A 23,657-nucleotide genomic window follows, 5' to 3' on the forward strand; every position below is an offset into this window, starting at 1 on the left:
TATTCCATCAGAATCATATTTTCATTAATCTTTGATCTCTCGATCACCAGTTTGGATTCTTCCCAGGTCTGCCATCTTTGACTGGGTATCAACTTTCCTGTAGGCTCACAAGCAGTGGGTTGATCTGGATGGTGCTCTCTCATTTTCTATCTCTCGATAGGCCAGCATCCCTTAAAGTGGAATCCTTGGACCTATTCTGCTCTTGGTACACATCAAAATACACTATTTGAAATTCTTATACCACTTTGCAGACTTCACTTTGAGCACAATAGTTCCTAATTCTTCCACAAAGCAGACTGCAGCAACATCCCTCTCCGCAAATTTTGAGAGAAAAACGGAATTGTCATCTTCATTAATTCTATATACAGGTATTGAGGCTCAGGAAGACAATAACAATGGGAACAAAGGGGAAACGGGTCTGCTTCTTGCTCATCTTCCTGGAAGATGTCTTTTTAGAGAAAGAAAAACCTACGATCACTTTATCCTTCCATAACAACACCAAGGACTATGAAATCCCCAAATTTATTTCTGTGGTCAGTCACTGGAGAGGGATGGTCTCTGGATCTCTGGGCCTAACTATATCAACTATCATATATCTTGCGGAGATCATATATTTAAGCTGGCCTCAAAGCAAGCCACCACCTCATTTATCCACAGGGCCAAGTCCTTCCTTTTGACATCTTCTTCGCGAAGAGTAGGCCGTGTACAAAGTCTTTCTCCAGAGTTTCATGGAATATAACTCCCCATTGTTGCCTGGTGTCCCTTGAGGCCTTGGAATCAGAGGCCCTTTATGTAATTGAAATTCCACATCCCAGGAAGTCCTAGGGTTTGTTTCTTGCTCACAACAGGTAGGTTGGTGGCCTTGTATTTGTTCTTTACACGCTCCAACTTGGCCTTGCTCCTTTCTACCGTCTCACCTATCTACCTAGCCCCCGGCCCTCTAGATCATATGTGCCTTTTCCAGAAACCCTTTCCTTGTTACCCTCCACAATTCTAAACTCCACTCTTTCATACCTCTCTGTTCTCCCCCGTTAAATTGCCTTCCCAAGTCCTTGTCTCAATCTCTGCCTTATAGAAGTGTATGTCTGTTGCTCACCACCATCTTTGGTTATCCCCTTTCCACCACTAAACTTTACTACACCTGTACGCAGACCCTGTTCTCCTACAATTCTCTCCTTGTGCTGTGGCGCATCTGTTTGTTGTCATCTCACTGTTTTCCCTTTGACCTATTTTGTCTGTTGGTTGATCCATTGTCCTTCTTCTGCTCTTCCATGAGCCTCAAAACTTGTAGAGAAAAAAATTCTGAGCTTCCTCCTTCTCTCTCACACTTCTGTCCAACCTCTCCATAACCATATTGTGTGCATTATATCGGAAACCCTTACGTTGTTATCCTTTCCAACAGTAAACTGAATGCTCACCTCCATCTTCTCTTGCGTGTGGAACCGTCTTCCCAAATCTGTTATCTCAACCTCTTCCAATCAGAATTTCCAGTATGCTGCCTACCTCCACCTCATTATGGACTCTCCCATTTTACATCTGAGCTTGCGTATGCCAGCTGAGTGGTCCTGCTTTCACCTGCATCTCCTCTTCCATGCCATGATGCATTCCCACATTCTTCTCTTCCCATCTCCCCTTCCTCACACTTTAAGTTCCCTGCTTTTCAATGAATCTCGATCTAGCTGGATTTTGAAATAAAAAAACAGCCCAGCAACTTTATCCACTGTGTAAGCCTATTACAGATACACATAAGGTTCTGATCGGTGGTACTTGACACAAAAGCTCATCACTCTCTCCCAATTGCCAATTCCCATGGTGGTCCACGGACTAACTGGATGAGTTGAAAGATTTGAGTCTCTTTTTTGATAACTTCGGACAGACGTTGAGAAGTTTATTATGACATGTACTCAAAACTCCTCTACTGGCTAATACCCCACAACATCCAATCATGAGAACCATTGTCCAATAAATAGGAACTCATTTATTAATTGAAGCATTTACTAAATGGATATATGAAATGGATAAGTGGAGACAGGCTGTATAAAGTGGTTGATATATCTCTAAAGTGCAGCAATAATTAATAATACCACCACCCCCATCTTGGCAATAAGCTCAAACCTTGGCTGGGTCTTCGATATGTGTTACTTGAGGATGTGAAAATTGAGGATCAGTTCAGGTGTGGGGTCGTTTACCAGTTCAGGTGTGCTTTCTTCAAGAAGAAGGAAAATCTTCCCAGATTGTGTATATATGTCCAAGCGATTGTTTGCATTTCATTAAGAAACTTGCGGATTCGGACCCGTGCCTAATAGGGCATTTTCTCGATTGAAAGCCGTAAAACACACAAGCTGTAAGAGACCATTAGGGAATGAGGATCTCGGGATATGAACTGCTCGTTTGTGTAGACCATTAGGGAATGAGGATCTCACTATATGAACTGCCCGTTTGTGTAGACCATTAGGGAACGAGGATCTCACTATATGAACTGCCCGTTTCTGTAGACCATTAGGGAATGAGGATCTCGCTATATGAACTGCCCGTTGTGTAGACCCTTAGGGAACGAGGATCTTGCTATATGTACTGCGCGTTTGTGTAGACCATTAGGGAATGAGGATCTCGCTATATGCACTGCCCGTTTGTGTTGACCATTAGAGAATGAGGCCGGATCTTGGTGTATACACTGCCCGTTTGTGTAGGCCATTATGGAATGAGGATCTCCCGATATACACTGCCCGTTTGTGTAGACCATTAGGGAATGAGGATCTCGCCATATGCACTGCCCGTTTGTGTTGACCATTAGGGAATGAGGCCGGATCTCGCTATATGCACTGCCTGTTTGTGTAGACCATTAGGGAATGAGGATCTCGCGATATACACTGCCCGTTTGTGTAGACCATTAGGGAATGAGGATCTCGCTATATGAATTCCCTGTTTGTATAGAACATTAGCATGTTTGCATAGATCAATAGCTTGTTTGTGTCGACCATTAGAGAATCTCGATATATGCACTGCTCATTTGCTTAGACCACTAGCCGTTACTGTAGACCATTAGAGAATGAGGACCTCCCTATATGCAATGCCCCTTTCAGTAGACCATTAGCCTGCTTGTGTATAACTTTAACCGATTTGTGTCGACCATTAGCCCATTTGCATAGACCATAAGCCTGTTTTGTAGACCATACACCCGTTTGTGTAGACCATAAGCCCATTTCCATAGACCATAAGCCTGTTTGCACAGACCATAAGCCTGTTTGTTTAGACCATAAGCCAGGTTGCATAGACCATTAGCCTGTTTGTGTAGACCATTAACCCCTTTCCATAGACCATTAGCCCATTTGCATAGAACATAAGCCTGTTTTTGTAGACCATACACCCATTTGTGTAGACCATAAGCCTGTTTGCTTAGACCATTAGCCTGTTTGCATAGACCATTAGCCTGTTTGCGTAGACCATAAGCCTGTTTGCATTGACCATACGCCTGTTTGCATAGACCATAAGCCAGGTTGCGTTGACCATAACCCGGTTGCGTAGACCATTAGCAAGTTTGTGTGGAGCACTAGCCCATTTGCATAGACCATTAGACCGTTTGTGTAGATCACTAGTCCGTTTGTGAAGTCCATTAGCCCATTTGCGTAGACCACTAGCCTATTTGTGTGGACCATTAGCCCGTTTGAGTAGATCACTAGCCCGTTTGCGTAGTCCATTAGCCGTTTATGCAGACCACCAGCCCGTTTGTGTAGATCACTAGCTCGTTTGTGTAGACCACTAGCCCATTTGCTTCGACCACCAGCCCATTTGTGTAGACCATCTGCCCATTTATGTAGACCATCTGCCCATTTGTGTAGACCATTAGCCCGTTTGCATAGTCGATTAGTCCGTTTGTGTAGAACACTGGCCCATTTGTGTCGACCATTAGCCCGTTTGTGTAGATCACTAGCCCGTTTGCGTCGTCCACTGGCCCGTTTGCATAGACCATTAGCCCGTTTGCGTAGGCCATTTGCATAATCCATTAGCCTGTTTGTGTAGATCACTTGCCCGTTTGTGTAGATCACTAGCCCATTTGTGTAGACCATTAGCCCGTTTGCATAGTCCACTAGCCCATTTGTGTAGACCACTAGCCCGTTTGTGTAGACCAATCGCCTGTTTGCTTAGTCCATCCATTAGCCTGTTTGTGTAGACCACTAGCCCGTTTGCGTAGATCTTTAGCCTGTTTACGTAGCCCATTAGCCCGTTTACACAGTCCATTAGCCCGTTTGTGTAGATCACTCGTCCATTTGTGTAGACCATTAGCCCATTTGTGTAGACCACTAGCCCGTTTGCGGAGACCATTAGCCCATTTGCGTAGACCATTAGCCTCTTTGCATAGACCATTATTCCATTTGTGTAGACCATTTTGCTCGACGTTTATGGAATGAAGAACTCGTTATATGCATCGCCCATTTGCATCCCGCTTTAAACGGAGTCTCTTTCTTTGTGTCGCTTCTGCACATCATGCACCCTTCATCCCGTTTAGTTGTTCCAGTAATTAACGTGGATCTCCACTTGCGTCACTGTCTTACTCCGCTTTTTTTTTTTTTTTCGCTCTCTCTCTGCCCCAAATCTCCCACCTTTTCTTCCCTTTCCCGTGGAATAGCGCGACACAGACCATGGTTTCGGCGCAAATTTTTTGCGCATTTCTTTTCTCCCAATCGGTATATAGTCAGTGGATATTTGGCATCATATATCAGCACCGGAACCCGTGTGGTGCTTCGGACGGATGGATCTTCAAAGATCAATCGACCAAAGCGAGTGAGCAAGCGGGTTCTCGCATCTGTCAACCCTGCGGAGTGTTTTGAATGCTGAGCGCGCAGCGCGGGGCGTCACACTCTCTCTGTGTGAGCGATGACCGCGCGTGGCCCACGCTCCTTGCGTCGGACAGAGAGGGCCGGGCCGACGGAGGGGTACAAGACCGAACATCTGGGAATACTCGTGTGTTGGAAAGCAGAAAGGACCAGAGAGAACAGAATAAATAAAACGCGCAAGGAGGAGGAGATGAACGAGGAGGAGGATGGCCCTTTAGGAGAGGGGAGGGGATAGTGAAGGCAGCACGAAGAGAGAAAGAGAGTGCAGGGAGGGAGATGGAGTGGGCAGTTGCTGCAGGTGCAGGGAGCAGGGCGAGATCGCAACAAGCGCGAAAGGCGAGACATTTGCATCCAATCTCCTCTGTGTGTTTCGCTTGCTCTGTCTGTCCGTCCGTTCCATTTGTCTGTGCCTCTTTCAATGTGCTTCTGTCACTATTTTGACCAGGCGTCCCTTCCAGCAATGTAAGTTGTGTGGCCTGCAATTACTTTTGGAGTATGTACAATGTAGAATGCGGCATTCTCTGTAAAATGTATAATTAATGACGTAATACATGGTCATCGTATGATATCACAGGACGTGTAATGACGTTACTAATTCGGTACACTTGACATATATAAATGAATGTATCTGGACAGATGTGTGTCTTGCCCTGAGTTTGAATTGAATTATTTATTTTATTATTTAGAAATTTTTTCCTCAAAAGTCAAAGATTTTATGAAACTCGTGTTGATTACGGTGTTGTTTTGGTGTGGTGCATGGCAGACCTACGGGTCTCCTACAAAGGAATCTCCTTTGGTTTGATGCCGCAGAAGAAAGAGCGTGCAACGGGGGAAATTTGAGGCAAGAGGGATGGGAAATTGATGCTGTGCATTGTCAAAAATACTTCGGCAGCAGCCTTTCCTAAAACTGTTCCTCTTCCCTCCCTCGCAGTTTGTCTTCACTCAATCTTCTTTTCCCCCAAATTATCTTCACTCTCAGCCCTTCATCTGTCTCTCTATGAGGTGCGGCATCAAGGCTTTCTGTTCCGCACTCCTCAACCGAGTACAAGAATCCTGGATATTCTATTTTCTGCGGCTTTTGATCTCTGTACAATTCCACTTTGTCTTTATTTACCTTTGCCCACCCTCCACATTTGCTCCGCACCTCTTCACACACTCTGTGTCAGCACCCAGCCCATGATGTGTCAATCATTCTGAGGGCGCATTAATCTCAGCAGAGCCAGCCAAATGCTGTACGAGGTGGGTGGGGTTGGGGAACAGTTGTTGGGGGCATGGGTTGATGGAAAATGATGGAGTTTGCCACCTTAATATTTATGCGAGCACCCAATCAACCCCCTCCCTTTTCCCCCCTTCCCCACCCCACTCCTGTCATTTGCCCCAGCAGCAGAGCTGGCCTGCTTTTGTTGTCTTTGTGCACTTGAAGAGGTTTCGGAGCTCCCTGAAGTCGAAATTGGGAACACTCTGCAACCTGGGACAAGTGCAGCGCATCATTTATTTTGGAAGCACGGATCACCTAAAAGAAGTGACATTCGATGTTGCTGATAAGCAGTGGATCAAAGAAATAAGGGACGAATTTGGTGAAGAGAACATCGGGATCGTAGAGGGTTGTCTGAAGCCTCAATGTATTGTCCTGTGTTCTTGAGACAATCTTCCTGCAGGTGGAAAGGTGTGACCATTGCTTGATGATGCTGGCTCGGTTGAAAAGGTGAGATCTTTGCTGGTGGTCTTCTGACGTCTACAATTATGGAAGTCCTATTTTCCATCACGAAACGAGGAAGGTTTTGGCCAATGAAGTGAGATCTTGGGCCGAGAAATCCAGACTTGAGTTGATCATTCAAATCACCGTCATGCTTGGTCTTAAGTCGCTCTGCTTGGGATTTTGGAAAACCCTCTGCCCACCTGGCACGCCGACTCAGAGCTGCAGGTAAATAATCATTTAGAGATCCTTTTAGCCATGCTGTAGACGCCAGTCGTCGTGCACTGTGCTCGGGATTTGCAGCGTGATGCCGGTGCACCTTGTGCTGAATGTTTCATGACCTCGCTAAGCGGTGCTTTGTTATAAAACCAGAGCGAGGGTTTTACTTTGCTCTTCCTCACTGCCCCCCGTCGCGTTGTTTGCTCTGCCTGTGGTGGAGCTCCCTTTTCATCCTTGTTGTATTTTTGTGCAGTTGACAATAATTTTGCTCATTCTGTTTGTTTGTTTTATCCCGCTTCCTATTTGTTGTTACACCACCGGTCAAATTGTCCCCATTTTGTATAATTAAGGATATGCTATCCTGACCTATGCTTGTATTTGTTTGGATATTTGAGAATAAACCCACAGGATCTTTGTCTCCATAATTATATCCCGTATACAAGGTTTTATTCATCAAAGATTTTCATTTTGAAAACATGCCTTGGGCACCCTTTCTGGTTTTGTGTGACCCTAACGAGATTAAAATTTATTTCTTCTATGCAATTGCAGTTCCTGGTGACTTCACAAGCCACTCCATGATTAGGTGGGGTGGATAAGCAAAAGGTTGTGAAATGAAAAGGGATAAAAAATCTATAGAAGCGTTTGGACTGGGAGATGCAGATCGACACGTTTTGCTGTTGAATTAATTGGCCAGGGGCAGCAGGGTAGCTCTGTTTGTAGTGTGCTCTCCTTTGAGCTGTCTACTGAGTGCCTTCGTCGATGAGGTCGGATAGTAACTAAACGGAGGGTTCCGCATGTCAGAGTACTGTCTTTCCGATGAAGCTGTTCTTGTCTGCATTTATATTTTGTGTACATTAAATATCACAGAAAGTGTTGATGTTGTGAGTCGTCACTTTCGACGAATCCCTTCCCTTCGTTGGCGTGCTCGCTAACCATAGTGCGATGCGTGATGGCTGTATATGTAAAAATGGGTGGTGAGCAGGTGAGCTAGTGCCAATGAAGGGAAAAACCTGCACAAAGAAGTGATTCAAGTGGTAGAGGTGTGTGCTATCCCTCTCCCACTCTCTATTCCTATGAGCATCGTTGGCTGCAGGTGCAGTAAATGCAATGTGAAGTCTGATGCACAGAGGGGCAGCAGACTGGCCAGGCCGTCGGTATGATGAGGGCTGCCCTTGATATACATAGTGGATGCAGCTGTCAGCAGGTGCTGCACAGTGATGCCTAAATTTGTGCCACCACTGACCTTCATGGGCACATTTATCCACGATGTAGTGCTGCCCAGGCTGACCTATAGGTGCGGTTTGATATCTGAGTATCCTTCTCATAGCCTTAGCCTAAAGAAGCTTCCCCCACAAGGCAGGGGTTCTGTTACCCTAGACAAGTAGCCAATAGCAGGTACTGTCGGCCGGAGCCAGCTGAGCCCAGGACTCGCCTAGGGCAGGGACGCCACTCCCTAAGGGAGCTGAAAAACAGCTTTCCTGCTATCCCAGAAAGTGTAGGCCATTGTACACCAGTATACTGGCCAAGAAACCTGCTTGGGGTGGGAGTGCTGGGGTACGGATGGACAAAAGGCATGGGCCAAATGATCTTCTCCTGTGTTTGTATATTATTTTGTATATAATGTGCACAAATCCTAGCTTTGAGAGACTAGTGTTTTGACCACAGTCCTTCTGCGACTACATTTTCTTGTTTAATGGAGAGCCAGTATGTTTTGAGTGGGGATTTTATGTAGTTCATAAACTGAACCAAAACAGTGAATGGTAAAGTCTAATATTTTGTTGAGGCTCGCTCTTTCATTCTGTCACGTATAGCTTGTCTTGTTTATTAGTAAACATGTCCTCCAAAACCGGGTTGTGGGACTTGCATGAAACGTCCTATAAACCTTCCCTATCCTGGTGATTTTTAGACAAGTAGTAGTGATAGGAAACCTAAGATTTGAATGACCCTGTACTCCAATCACAATTACAGGCTCACTGCAAAACCCTCGATTCCTTGTCCAAAACCCATGTGGGTTAACTTTTCCAACTCGATGATAAACTATCTAATCAAACAATCATGTAGCCCATCCCAAAACCAACCAACGAGGAATCCTCAATTGTGTGTGCACTGCTTGCCGTGTGCCATATAGCTGCCATGCACAGTGATTACCACCATGGGGGTGGGCCTGTACCTCTACTGTCTGCGGCACATTTATTGGCGGCGTGTCTATGGAACGTATCTCCAGCCTTTCTCCGTTTCTGTCTCCCACTCTTGCTGTGTAGCTGCAGAAGAAATCCGATTTTAGGAACCCTGATATATCGGACTTTTTGGTTTAACGAACCCGGGCCTTGTACCCCGAAGAGAGTTCATAAAGGAAATTGATTCGGTTTTAGCAGACTTCCAAGACAACTGACTATTTTGAGGTGCCCCGTTGAGTTTTTTAAATCGCAGTCACTCTGTATTATGATTGTTGTCCGAGAGAGACTGGGCGTTTGGAGGTTCTGCAACTCATGCTACATTTCCCTGTGGCTCTCTTGGCATATTGTCTATGTTTACAATTTTTAAAATACATGATGGAGGCACATGTAAGAGTGAGGTGACGGGAGGTAAAATGGCAATGCAATGACAGTGGGACAGTATTAAGGCTTTTCCAAGTCGTTTTCTACATAGTTTAATGAAGGTTGTTAGAGATCTGCTGTGTTTGAATGATTAATTTGGTGTTTCAATATCTATCTATAATTCCAGTAATCTCTGTCTGTACGTTTGTACGTTTGTCTGTCTGTGACCGCTGTTTCTCGACAACCACGGGTCCGATATACTTTTCACTTGCCAGGTATATTGCTGGGGACCCGAGGATGTGCCTTTTCAAGGTTTCATATTAATCGGACAATTACTTACCGAGCTATGTCCAAAAAACGATTCAACCAATCAGAGAGCAGCGAACGATCGCGTGTGCCGGCGTTGCGAATGGACCAAACCATTCCATGTAAATAGAGGGGGGGGGGTTCTGTGGTCGTTGCGAATGGACGAAACCATTTCATGTAAATAGAGGGGGGGGGGGGATTGTCACTGTACTCGCAAGCCGTTCGCCGTTCGCTTTGGCGTTGCGAATGGACCAAACCATTTCATGTAAATAGAGGGGGGGGATATAATTTTAGATAGATATATAGTACGGGCATATATATAGTACGGGCATGCCCTAGTATGTATAATATGTATACATAAATATATATATATATATATATATATATATATATATATATATATATATATATATTGTTGCGGATCTCGAATTACGGCGCTCCCCTTACCGAGGGGGGTTTAATCCCCTCGTCTATTAAGCTGGCCGTCCGAGTCCTAGAAGATATAGCGCTCCTTTGCGGGGTTGAGATTGACCAGGGTGACTGGTCAACGGGTTCCCAGATACCTTTGCCAACCTCTCCGGAAAGCAGGACGATACTTCTGCTCGAGCCACGGACAACATGGAAGATTGCCGAGCGGTTTAACAATCCGAAGCTCGAGCCGTTAGCAATAAAACTAACCCGATTCTGAGCGGTTCTAATCGTGCCACAGGTACTCAATGGGGAAAAGACAAAGACGATCGGACGAGAGGAAACCAAAAGATAAGGAAAGAACAAATATGATTAATTAACTACACTAAAAGAGGAAACGAAAGGCAAGAATATACAAAAGAAGGAAATAAAAGGACATAGGGCAACCTTATACACTCTTATATAACACGCCCAGGACAATACAAACACACTTACACGAATGGGGTGGTGGTGGTGGGAAGGAAGAGAAGGGTCCAAGCAGATGGTTCCAGGCTCCGGGTCCGCCGCGAAGAATGGCAGGCAGCTGGTGTCGTTGGCACGTGACCGGACCTTATAATTATGCGGGGGACTGGGAAGCCGCGTACGTAATCTTCGTGCCAACTCTCTCTCGCCCAACGTTCGTCTCAGAGGGTACCCTCGCACAGGTCGCTCCAACAACGTGACAATCAATCGAGCGCTCCCCGTGCAGTTCGTTCACAATCAGCATCCCCCGGCGCAGTCCGTCATCAATCACCTCCCCTCGTGCAGTTTGTACACAATTGATGGCTCCCTGCGCAGTCCGTGAGAGGGCTTGGCGCTTGCGCTTTTATAACCCACTTAGAAATCAAGCCGCGCTTAATCGAGCCACGCCTATTAACGAGCTCACCTCAGCCCTGGTTGGCTGGTGGGGGCTTACCGGCCACGTCCTGGTGGTGAGTTGACGTGGCCACACCTCGTTCTTGCCGTCCCGCCCCCTTCTTCTCCAAGCCTGACCTCGTGTTCAATGGCGGCTGAGCCAGGCAGCGAACGCTACTGGCAAGCCAAGGAACACAATTTGGAGGAAGGCAACGCCACAATATGAATTGACAAGGGAGCCTACTCTTATTTAATTAATACAACGCAGATTCAACTATTGGGAACAGATCCTTAACTGAAACACATACTAATGAAATAACTAAAGAAGAAGCCTATGGTGTGCTACGTGTTGCTCGTGGCCTAACTAGGGTGCGACCTTTGACCTTTACACCAAAAATGGGAGTATTTACAGGGGATTATTTATAAGGGAATATTACAGATATTTACAAAGTGGAGGGTTCTAAAAACCACAACACTGCACCCTCATTACCTCCAGGGCCGTCCCGGCCTGACAGAACTTTAACTTAGTGTGACACTCAGGTGTGGTAACCCTCTACTATTAACTTCACCCTGAGTGCGGCATTTTTAAAACAACTAAGTATGTCCCACCTGCTGCGTTGCATTCTATCTAACAGATTCACGCCCACAGGATAACCGAATCACGGAATTAATTCTCAAGCTAAACATTGACGGTGGGGAGCATTATTTACAAAGACACTATTTGGTATTTACAAACGCGAACCAAGGACCTGTCTTGTGCGAAACAAAAGAAGATGTTTTGAAAAGAGGAAAGGCATGCACTGCACTGCACCGATACCAGCACCAATAAGCACCAAAAGCACCAAAATGCACCAAAAGCACCATCCGGTGCACAGTCATACACTTCAAGAATAATGATGCCTTGCGACGTCTTCTCTGCTGGGCCGATGGTTCTGGACGACTTCTTTGCTTGCGGCCTATTTAATCATAAAGAAAAAGGGCACAAAACGTGTCCACTTTTTAATTATGGCCAGCAGGGGCCAACTAAGGGTGGTCCACCTGCATGGCTTAGGTGCCACCTTTACCGTGGTCCGCAAGCAAGATCTCCTGGCCACAATGGCCGGTCCCCAGCAGAGGTGCCAGGCCCCAAAATGTGGGGTCTATGAATGTGGTGCTCGGCCACAGATCTGTGGTCCATATGGTGGTGCTCGGCCACAACAAATTGCGGTCCATAAGTGGGGTACCGGTCCAGGCAGGCAGCAGCGAGGGTGCGGGCACACAACTGCGGGCACCTGCGCACTCCCCCCGGTCCCAAAATAAACAAATCCGTGAGTGGGGGAAGGAGGACAAGCAAGCAGCGGGGCAAGATCACAAGGGTACACATCAACACAAAGTAATGCAGAGGTGAGGTGCGCAGGAGAGCGAGCCGAAAAAGCTCGTCCCTACTGTACGCCACCCCCCCCCCCCCCCCCTGTCACCTAATCTACCCTTGCCCTTACCCCGTATTTACACAATTTACAAATCCGTCGCTAACATCCTGTCTTCCCCATATCTCCCCTAATCCAAATTCATCAACAATCCCAATTTCTCATTAATCCCTCTATGCCGAACAATCCCTCATAAGGAGGAAGAGATGGAACAATGAGCCCAATGTCACCCCCACGTCATGATGCGTCTTACATACCAGACATTTGCACAAACAACGGTGGTGTGGAGTCCTGTCACGCTAGGTGAGTGGATGCAGATGGTGCGAAGAGACTTTCCAATCCTAACTATCTCCTAAATGACTTTAACACACTTACTCTACCCGGGTACTTTCCCTGCCAAACCATTGGCCATCTTACACGATGTGGTTCTAAGAACCGAACTCCCATTGAACAAACTGTGGTGCTCACCAATTTGGGGTCTCACTCCCCCGATTTTACTCCCGGTGCCCTCACACAATTTCCGGGCTGGGTCGTGTGGCGCTCCCAGCAGGTCCGATCACCTGCACACCTCCGCCACTGCAGTTGTCTCCCGAGCTTACCTGCTCCTTACCATAACCTACCTGGGGAAGGCCCTCTGGCGCTCTCACCCCATACCGCCCTCTCTGGCGTCGGGCTACCCGGGTCCGTCCTCCGGATCCTCGGGCCCCATTGAACAACTACTGGCTCCCAGAGCCTACCTGCGGCCTCACCTGGCCGACACACTAACAGTGGCGGAGTGCCCATTCAATCACACTCACTAACAGGCCACACGCCCAGCCAATTTACTCCACTAATGCACCCCTCAAGCAGTACTCTGCTACTCTCGCACCACAGATGCCAATATCCAACCACAATTTACCTACTCCCTCTACCTACTTTTAAACTACCCTGCCCGGGTATTCGTGAGGGGGCCTTCCTGTCCCCACTCACCCCTTTCGCACCAATCACTCCACTCCACGTATTCCACACTACTCACTCCGGATCCGTGGATCGAATCTCGAATTACGGCGGATCTCAAAGTACGGCGCTCCCCTTACCGAAGGGGGTTTAATCTCCTCATCTTTTAAGCTGGCCGTCCGAGTCCTAGAAGATATCGCGCTCCTTTGCGGGGTTGAGATTGACCAGGGTGACTGGTCAATGGGTTCCCAGATACCTTCGCCAACCTCGCTGCAAAGCAGGGCACTACTTCTGCCTGAGCCACGCACAAGATGGAATTTTGCCGAGCGGTGTAGCAATCCGAAGCTCGAGCCGTTAGCAGAAAGACTAACCCGATTCTGAGCGGTTCCTATATCGTGCCACCGATATTCAATTGGGGACAGGACGCAAGCGATTGGATGAGAGGAACCAAAGTAAAGCAAGAACAAATATAATTTATTAATTATGTACAAGAAACCCGAAGAGGAAATGAAAGAGGGTATATACAAGAAGAAGAAGAAGCAGTGACACAGGGCAGCCTTAAACAGTCTTATATTATCACACGCCCAGGACAATACAAACACACTTACACGAATGGGGAATAGCAGGTAGAAGGAGAAGGGTCAAGCAGATGGTTCCAGGCTCCTGGTCCGCCGCGAAGAATGGCAGGCAGATTCGCGTGTCGTTGGCGCGCGACCGGACCTTATAATGATGCGGGGGACTGGGATGCCACGTTCGTAATCTTTGTGCCAACTCTCTCTCGCCCAGCATTCGTCTTGGAGGGTACCCTCGCGCAGGTCGCTCCAACGACGTGACAATCAATCGAGCGCTCCCCTCGCAGTTCGTTCACAATCAGCATCCCCCGGCGCAGTCTGTTCACAATGACCTCTCCTTGCGCATCTCCCTGGGAGGGCTTGGCGCTTGCGCTTTTATAACCCGCTTAGAAATCAAGCCGCGCTTCATCGAGCCACACCTATTAACGAGCTCACCTCAGCCCTGGTTGGCTGGTGGGGGCTTACCGGCCACGCCCTGGTGGTGAGTTGACGTGGCCACACCTCGTTCTTGCCGCCCCGTCCCCTTCTTCTCCAAGCCTGACCTCGTGTCCAATGGCGGCTGAGCCAGGCAGCGAACGCCACTGGCAAGCCAAGGAACACAATTTGGAGGAAGGCTATGCCGCAATATGAATTGACAAGGGGGCCTACTCTTATTTAATTAATACAACGCAGATTCAACTATTGGGAACAGATCCTTACCTGAAACACTTACTAATGAAATAACTAAAGAAGAAGCCTATGGTGTGCTACGTGTTGCTCGTGGCCTAACTAGGGTGCGACCTTTGACCTTTACACCAAAAAATGCGAATATTTACAGGGGATTATTTATAAGGGAATATTACAGATATTTACAAAGTGGAGGGTTCTAAAAACCACAACACTGCACCATCATTACCTCCAGGGCCGTCCCGGCCCGACAGAACTTTAACTTAGTGTGACACTCAGGTGTGGTAACCCTCTACTATTAACTTCACCCTGAGTGCGACATTTTAAAACAACTAAGTATGTCCCGCCTGCTGCGTTGCATTCTATCTAACTGACTCACGCCCACAGAATAACCGAATCACGGAATTGTCTTCAAAACGACACATTGACGGTGGGGAGCATTATTTACAAAGACACTAGTTGGTATTTACAACGCGAACCCAGGACCTGTCTTTTGGGAAACAAAAAGAAGATCTTTTGAAAACAGAAAATGCATACACTGCACTGCACCGATACCACCAGCACCAAAGCACCAAAATGCACAAAAAGCACCAAAAGCACCATCCGGTGCACAGTCATACACTTCAAGAATAATGATGCCTTGCGACGTCTTCTCTGCTGGGCCGCTGGTTCTGGATGACTTCTTTGCTTGCGGCCTATTTAATCATAAAGAAAAAGGGCACAAAACGCGTCCACTTTTTAATTATGGCCAGCAGGGGTCAACTAAGGGTGGTCCACCTGCATGGCTTAGGTGCCACCTTTACCGTCGTCCGCAAGCAAGATCTCCCTGGCCACAATGGTCGGTCCCCAGCAGAGGTGCCAGGCCCCAAAATGTGGGGTCCATGAATGTGGTGCTCGGCCACAGACCTGTGGTCCATATGGTGGTGCTCGGCCACAACAACGTGCGGTCCATAAGTGTGGTACCGGTCCAGGCAGGCAGCAGCGAGGGTGCGGGCACACAACTGCGGGCACCTGCACACTCCCCTGGGCCCAAAAGAAACAAATCCATGAGTGGGGGAGGGAGGACAAGCAAGCAGCGGGGAAAGATCGCAAGGGTACACATCAACACAAGGTAATGCAGAGGTGAGGTGCGCAGTAGAGCGAGCCGAGAAAGCTCGTCCCTACCGTACGTCCCCCCCCTGTCACCTAATCTACCCTTGCCCTTACCCCGTATTTACACAATTTTACAAGTTCGTCGCTACGTCTTGTCTTCCCCATATCTACCCTCGATACCAAATTCGTCATCAATCCCAATTTCTCATTAATCCCCTTATTCCGAATTTACCATCAATCCCCCGTAAGGAGGAAGAGATGGAACAATGAGCACAATATCACCCCCAAGTAATGATGCGTCTTACATACCAGACATTTGCACAAACCGGTGGTGTGGAGTCCTGTCACCTTGGTGAGTGGATGCGGATGGTGCGAAGAGACTTTCTCCTAACTACCTTCTAAATGACTTTAACACTCTTTACACTACCCGGGGTCTCTCCCTGCCAAACCATTGGCCATCTTACACTATGTGGTTCGAAGAACCGAACTCCCATTGACCAAACTGTGGTGCTCACCAATTTGGGGTCTCACTCCCCCGATTCTTCACCCTGTGCCCTCGCACAATTTCAGGGCTGGGTCGTGTGGCGCTCCCAGCAGGTCCGCTCACCTGCACACCTCCGCCACTGCAGTTGTCTCCCGAGCTTACCTGCTCCTTACCCTAACCTACCTGGGGAAGGCCCTCTGGCGCTCTCACCCCACTCGGTGCCCTCTCTGGCAGTGGGCTACCCGGGTCCGTCCTCCGGATCCTCGGGCCCCATTGAACTCTAACTCTACCTGGCTCCCAGAGCCTACCTGCGGCCTCACCTGGCCGACAGACTAACAGTGGCGGAGTGCCCATTTAATCACACGTACTAAAAGGCCACACGCCCAGCCAATTTACTCCACTAATGCACCCAACACAACACTCCTGTGCAACTACCCGCACCACAGATGCCAATATCCAACCATAATTTACCTACTCCCTCTACCTAACTTTTAAACTACCCTACCCGGGTATTCGTGAAGGGGCCGTCCTTCCCCATCCACTCCTTTCGCACCAACCACTCCACTCCACGTATTCCACACTACTCACTCCACACCATCCATTCCATACTCCATTTACTCCATGCTCCATTTATTCCCTGCAACCATTCTTCATTCACCTGTACTTTCACTTGCACCCCTTGTGCCCACACACCTGGTGGCACATGCACACCTGGTGGCACTTGCACCCTCCTTTCCTCCAGGACCATTCACTCAATACAATACACTCAACTCAATGCACATCATGCCAATCATCATGCTCACCACAAATACTCGCATTCAATTTCTCATTTCATCACTCTCACTACAAACACATAGCATCGTCTAAGCTGACTACTCCCTTCTGAAACTTGTGCTCCCCGTCTTTCCTTACACTATGCACTCCCTCGTCGTTATCATCCATCTAAGCTATTCTATGTCCCCTCTACAGGCAGATGTCGCTACTTAAATCTCATGTCCCCTATGGTCACTCTAGATCCCTAACAATAACCAAGCCCTCCCTGGCTAGGTTTTCACCGCCATAACCCCATAAACGCTAAAGCTCCTTTGCCACCAGAGGTGTGAGGTGAATGGTAAAGCTACCATTCGCCATCACTATCGCCATCAGTCCACTTCACTCAGAGCCTCCTCGGTGCGTCAATACATCATTAAAACTCGGCTTCGCAAAGCCGAGCAATGAATACGGGTGGTTTGGTCGACTGCGGGTTGGATCCGTCCAGCACTCGATTCAGGGGAGGAGGTTTCGTCGGGCCAAGGCTCAAGGCACCATCCCGGCGCAAGGCCTTGCGCTGCCAAGCACGATGGCCCATCCTTGCCCGGGTGGAGCACCACCACCACAAGGGGGCGCCGCTCCAACCCCTCCTCCTTCCTCTCGAACCGGGCCGCCCGCTTTGCCTGGCAAAGCGCGGACTCGACCATGCAGGGCGGGCCCCGGCCCGAATCGTGCACGACGCTCCGAACAGGAGCGACGCGACACCGATCCCCGCCGGTCCCCGCAGCACACAACGAGCACCACGGACCGAGGGCTCGCGTCGGCTATCCGTCAGCCTAAACGCTGCCCCGGTCAACGTCGATGCCCTACTCGCATGCTCACACCACTCGTTCCGTTCTTTACTCACCAAACGCAGCGCTCCAACGCCTCTCATACATCCCATACACTTTGTCACAGCACTCGCTCGTGCATACCCATTTCTTACGCACTCTGTTATGCACCACTCCTCTCGCATGCCTTCTCATGCACTCATCCTACTCGCACACTCCATTGCACACCACTCCTCTGTTACGTACTCCGTAACACTCACGGGTGTGTACCTCTGCGCATACCCACTCACGCGCTCCGATGTGCCCTCCCACACACGCGCCACAACCAACTCAGGTATGCGTTCTCGCATACTCTCAACCATACCGGGTGTGCGTTCTCTCTCACTCGCCACAACCAACTCACTCTCCGAGTCATAATCACTCCCACTTCCACACTCTGTATCGCTCTCATCACACCTACACTCCGACGTGCGTTCGCTCTCGCACTCGGTATCACCCTCGCGCTTCGACGCCGTTCGCACACGCGCGCCATTGCCATTCACACAGCGCTCCACGGACCTTTTACGAACGCCCGGGTTACGCCTGCATCCCAAGCGCGCGAAAAATCTTTTTGCACCAAACACAGCCCGACTCACCTGGGCGCTTCCTCTTCTTCGTTCCAACACCTGCAAATCTTTATTCGGGTTATGCAGCACGACATCATGATGCGAACATGGACTTTGCACAATTTCCATTCCTTCACCCCGCGAGTGCCCTTCTAAGTCCGGCGTCTCTTCCATTCCAATTTCGACTATAATTTCCTTTTCTTTATTCAGCTCGACGACCGTGGGCTCACATGAATTTGCCTTGTCCAATTCGGCGGCCATCAGGTTTTTCACACCCCGTGTCGCGATTTCTATCCCGGTCCACCTGGCTGTGCTTTGCTCAACGTCGCTTTTCCCGCACTCCTCAAGCCGCGCTACCTCGTCGTGTACAAATGCGCCTTTCCCGCCCGACCTGCGGTTAACCTCCCTTGCTTCATACCGGGCTTTGTCCCTCGCTAGCCCCTCATTAATTTCTCGGGATTGGCCATTTATGCCCTCCAATTTGCTTCCAGGTCCCTCCAATTTGCTTCCTAATCGCTCTTCCCGAGTATCCATCTTATCATTTAGCTTTTCCAATCCATTCATGATTTGCGCAATGAGGGCTTGCATATCCACCACCCCCACTCGCGCAGCGGGCGCGGCCCTCGTCGCCATGTGCGAGGCGCCGCCTTTTTGTGCGCCTGCAACCCCCCGCGACCGCACCTTCTTTGCTTTCCTCCTGCATTACTCCCACCTCTTCCCTGGGGCCCTGGGTCGACTCCAACTCCTCATTTACCTCCTCATTCTCCCCTACCAGCATCCGATTGCCTTGACTATCCATGGCACGACTCAATTTGGATGTTATACAAAATTTCGGCCGCTCGTAATTTTGACCAAATTTTTTCCGATGGATTAAAATTTGCTTCGGGCTTCAAATCCCACTCCTGACACCAATTGTTGCGGATCTCGAATTACGGCGCTCCCCTTACCGAGTGGGGTTTAATCCCCTCGTCTATTAAGCTGGCCGTCCGAGTCCGAGAAGATATCGCGCTCCTTTGCGGGGTTGAGATTGACCAGGGTGACTGGTCAACGGGTTCCCAGAAACCTTTGCCAACCTCTCCGCAAAGCAGGACGATACTTCTGCTCGAGCCACGGACAAGATGGAAGATTGCCGAGCAGTTTAGCCATCCGAAGCTCGAGCCGTTAGCAATAAAACTAACCCGATTCTGAGCGGTTCTAATCGTGCCACAGGTACTCAATGGGGAAAAGACAAAGACGATCGGATGAGAGGAAACCAAAAGGTAAGGAAAGAACAAATATGATTTATTAACTACACTAAAAGAGGAAACAAAAGGCAAGAATATACAAAAGAAGGAAATAAAAGGACATAGGGCAACCTTATACACTCTTATATAACACGCCCAGGACAATACAAACACACTTACACGAATGGGGTGGTGGTGGTGGGAAGGAAGAGAAGGGTCCAAGCAGATGGTTCCAGGCTCCGGGTCCGCCGCCAAGAATGGCAGGCAGCTGGTGTCGTTGGCGCGCGACCGGACCTTATAATTATGCGGGGGACTGGGATGCCGCGTACGTAATCTTCGTGCCAACTCTCTCTCGCCCAACGTTCGTCTCAGAGGGTACCCTCGCGCAGGTCGCTCCAACAACGTGACAATCAATCGAGCGCTCCCCACGCAGTTCGTTCACAATCAGCATCCCCCGGCGCAGTCCGTCATCAATCACCTCCCCTCGCGCAGTTCGTTTGATGTTGATGGCTCCCTGCGCAGTAAGTGAGAGGGCTTGGCGCTTACGCTTTTATAACCCGCTTAGAAATCAAGCCGCGCTTCATCGAGCCACGCCTATTAACGAGCTCACCTCAGCCCTGGTTTGCTGGTGGGGGCTTACCGGCCACGCCCTGGTGGTGAGTTGATGAGGCCACACCTCGTTCTTGCCGCCCCGCCCCCTTCTTCTCCAAGCCTGACCTCGTGTTCAATGGCGGCTGAGCCAGGCAGCGAACGCTACTGGCAAGCCAAGGAACACAATTTGAAGGAAGGCTATGCTGCAATATGAATTGACAAGGGGGCCTACTTTTATTTAATTAATACAACGCAGATTCAACTATTGGGAACAGATCCTTACCTGAAACACATACTAATGAAATAACTAAAGAAGAAGCCTATGGTGTGCTTCGTGTTGCTCGTGGCCTAACTAGGGTGCGACCTTTGACCTTTACACCAAAAATGGGAGTATTTACAGGGGATTATTTATAAGGGAATATTACAGATATTTACAAAGTGGAGGGTTCTAAAAACCACAACAACATATATATATATATATATATATATATATATATATATATATATATATATATATATATATATATATATATATATATATGTATGTGTATATATATATATATATATGTATGTGTATATATATATATATATATGTATGTGTATATATATATATATATATATGTATGTGTATATATATATATATATATGTATGTGTGTATATATATATATATATATATATATATATATATATATATATATATATATATATATATATATATATATATATATATATATATATATATATATATATATATATATATATATATATATATATATATACACACAAAGAATTAAGTTAAGCACCCCCCCCGTTTTTTTACAACCTCGCACATTACAAGTTTGTTGTCGTCAAAACAGTGTAATATACCCATGATATTGCTATATTTTCTGGAGAAGTGATATTATGGTCACATAAAAACATAACAATCATGCCGTTTTCAATATTTTATTCTGAATAATTTAAGGTGAAATTTTTTGGGAATTTTAGGCATATTTTCACCTCAATTTAAGTATGGAGCTATAGGTCCATCACGGACAGTGTGGATGACGTTTATGTTTTCTAACGTACAGTCATTGTTCTGAGAAGACCTCTAGCGATCTTTGCGTCAATAACGTGTGTAGGACCCACGTGATCGGATAACTACTCAACCCAACTCAACCCTACGAGTGCACTCATCTGCATTTCATCAATGGATAATTGCTAATGTCATACCAATCATTATTTGATCTCACATACCTTAGAATATATGCCAATGTATACATATACACAAAGAATATATATTAGGGGGTGCTTACCTTAATTCGTTGTGTAGGGGTGCTTAACTTAATTCTTTGTGTATATATATATATATATAGTTACGGTTCTCTACGCCGCCCTTCTTCCCCTTATCAAGGGGGGATGCGGAACCGAGGCTTGAGACGTCCCTTCCGGACAAACGTGGATTAGGGCTTCGGGACCACTTCTCGCTCATACCTAATTCCCCGTGCTGCCCTGGGAGCGAGGAAACAAGCCTCGCACGAACCACATGTGGTTTGAGTACGCCGAGCGGATTGCGTACACGTGGTCCACGCAGTTACCTAGAGGTTGGAACCCGATTAGAGCGGTTGTGCTCGTGCCACGCTTAGTCAAATGAGGAAACCACAGGAACGATCGAATCAGGAAGAAAGGAAGGACAAGGGTTTAATTATTTCCCACACGTACATACAATCTTCAGGGACGCAGAGACACAGAGTAGCCTCAGACACTCTTAACAAATACCCAGACAACGGGCCCATCTCACACTCACACGGGGAATTGCAGATGGGTAGATGTTCCCCAACGCGTCCACGTGGTCGTCCAGAGACGGCCTCTGTCCGGCTCTCCACGGCCCGGGCACGTCCCGCAAAGATGTTGGCAGGCGAAGGCAGGGACTCGTGGCGCGTCTCCCGAACAAGGCAGATGATGGGGCGGAACGGCAAAGGGCGGACTTTAGCGCGGCTGGCGGTTACTCGGCCGTTCTCACTCGCGCGTCTCAAAATGCACTGTATCTCGGTTTAAGCGCGTCTGGCTGCGCCCGTGTATATGTACAGTTCTCACACGCTGCCAACTCCTCTTCCTCGATCCTCCGTGCTGGTTCATGCATGCGCGTTCTCGTGCAAGTTCTCTGCTTCAAGTCCTCTCACCAACCCTTGTGCAACGCGAGTCCTTTTACGCTCTCCACTTGCGAGTCCTGTCGAGGGCTTTGCGCAGTGGGTCTTATAGCCACGCCCCCCGAACCTTCTGGAACACTCTCGACCCTTCTCACCACGCCCTGTGACGCAACGCTGCCGTCACCACCTCTGAGCCCTGATTGGCGGCTCATGTTTACCGTCAGCGCTTCTGCCGCTCCGCCCTCGACTCTGCCTCGGTCCTCCTAGCCTGCCTCGTGTTAACTCACCCAATAATGAACCAACGTTTAGCGCAAAAAGCATTGAGGCTACGGACGTAGGATGATCGGTGGCAGTAGGGCCTATTTTCTCCTGGCTCCTACTCAACACAGAATTAACAATGGAAAGGAACTAAGCTCACAAATACTAAGACATAACTATACTATCGCGAGGCTACATGTTGCTTGTGTGACAAACTATGGGGGGCAAATTTTAACCTTTATTAGACTCACTTTACAAACTCAAAACCGCAACTCTATATATATATATATATATATATATATATATATATATATATATATATATATATATATATATATATATATACATATATATATATACACACACACTACATGACCAAAAGTATGCGGATGAAGGAGCTGTGCTCCAACTCGAATCGAAAGAATGGACGCGACAAAAAGCTGGAATTCGTCCGAGTTTCTTTATTGCATCAAATCAACTCGGGTTCTCTGAAAAGCCCGTTTATCGGGCAGCATTATATACAAGCACTCGAATATCTCATGCCGGAGCGTTTGCCCTTAAAAGGCGCGACTGGGCATGTCGGGGAGACCTGGGCGAGTCTGGACATGCCCGGGAACGGCGAGACTGGGTGTCGCCGGACAGGCCAGGCGAGCCCGGGAAAGGCGAGTCCGGGCATGCCCGGGAAAGGCGAGACTGAGCGTCTCCGGGCGGTCTGGGCGAGCCCGGCACAACGATCGCTCCGTGGTTGCGTCCTCGGCCGGTGCAAGGCGATTGTGTATGTTCAGCGGCAACCGCTACACACGCCCCCCCAGAATCGACTTGCACCGGCAGGGTCAATTTAAGGGGGTTCCTGATGACCCGGCCGAAGCGACCCCTGGAGGGTCGTGGGGGGGGGGGGGGGTCCGTTGTGGGGGTGGGTGGTCGAGCGGGAGGCACCGTGGACGGGGGGCGGCCTCGCCGCGGAGGAAGGGCCAACCGAGGTGGTTGGTCGATGTCCACGTGTGCCGGCTTGAGGCGGTCCACCGAAATCCGGTCCGACCTGCCGCCGACGTCGATGACGAAGGACTTGTCGTCCCGTCGCAGGACCCGGAAGGATCCGTCGTACGGCGGCCTGAGTGGCCCCCGGTGTGCGTCATGACGCACGAAAACGTACTCCGCTGTGCGAAGCGCTGGGGGGACGTAGGCCTGGGGGTCACCGTGGTGGGATGTTGGCACGGGG

Source organism: Myxine glutinosa, chromosome 4 (assembly GCF_964187855.1).
Source record: "Myxine glutinosa chromosome 4, kmMyxGlut1.1, whole genome shotgun sequence".
Lineage (NCBI taxonomy): Eukaryota > Metazoa > Chordata > Myxini > Myxiniformes > Myxinidae > Myxine > Myxine glutinosa.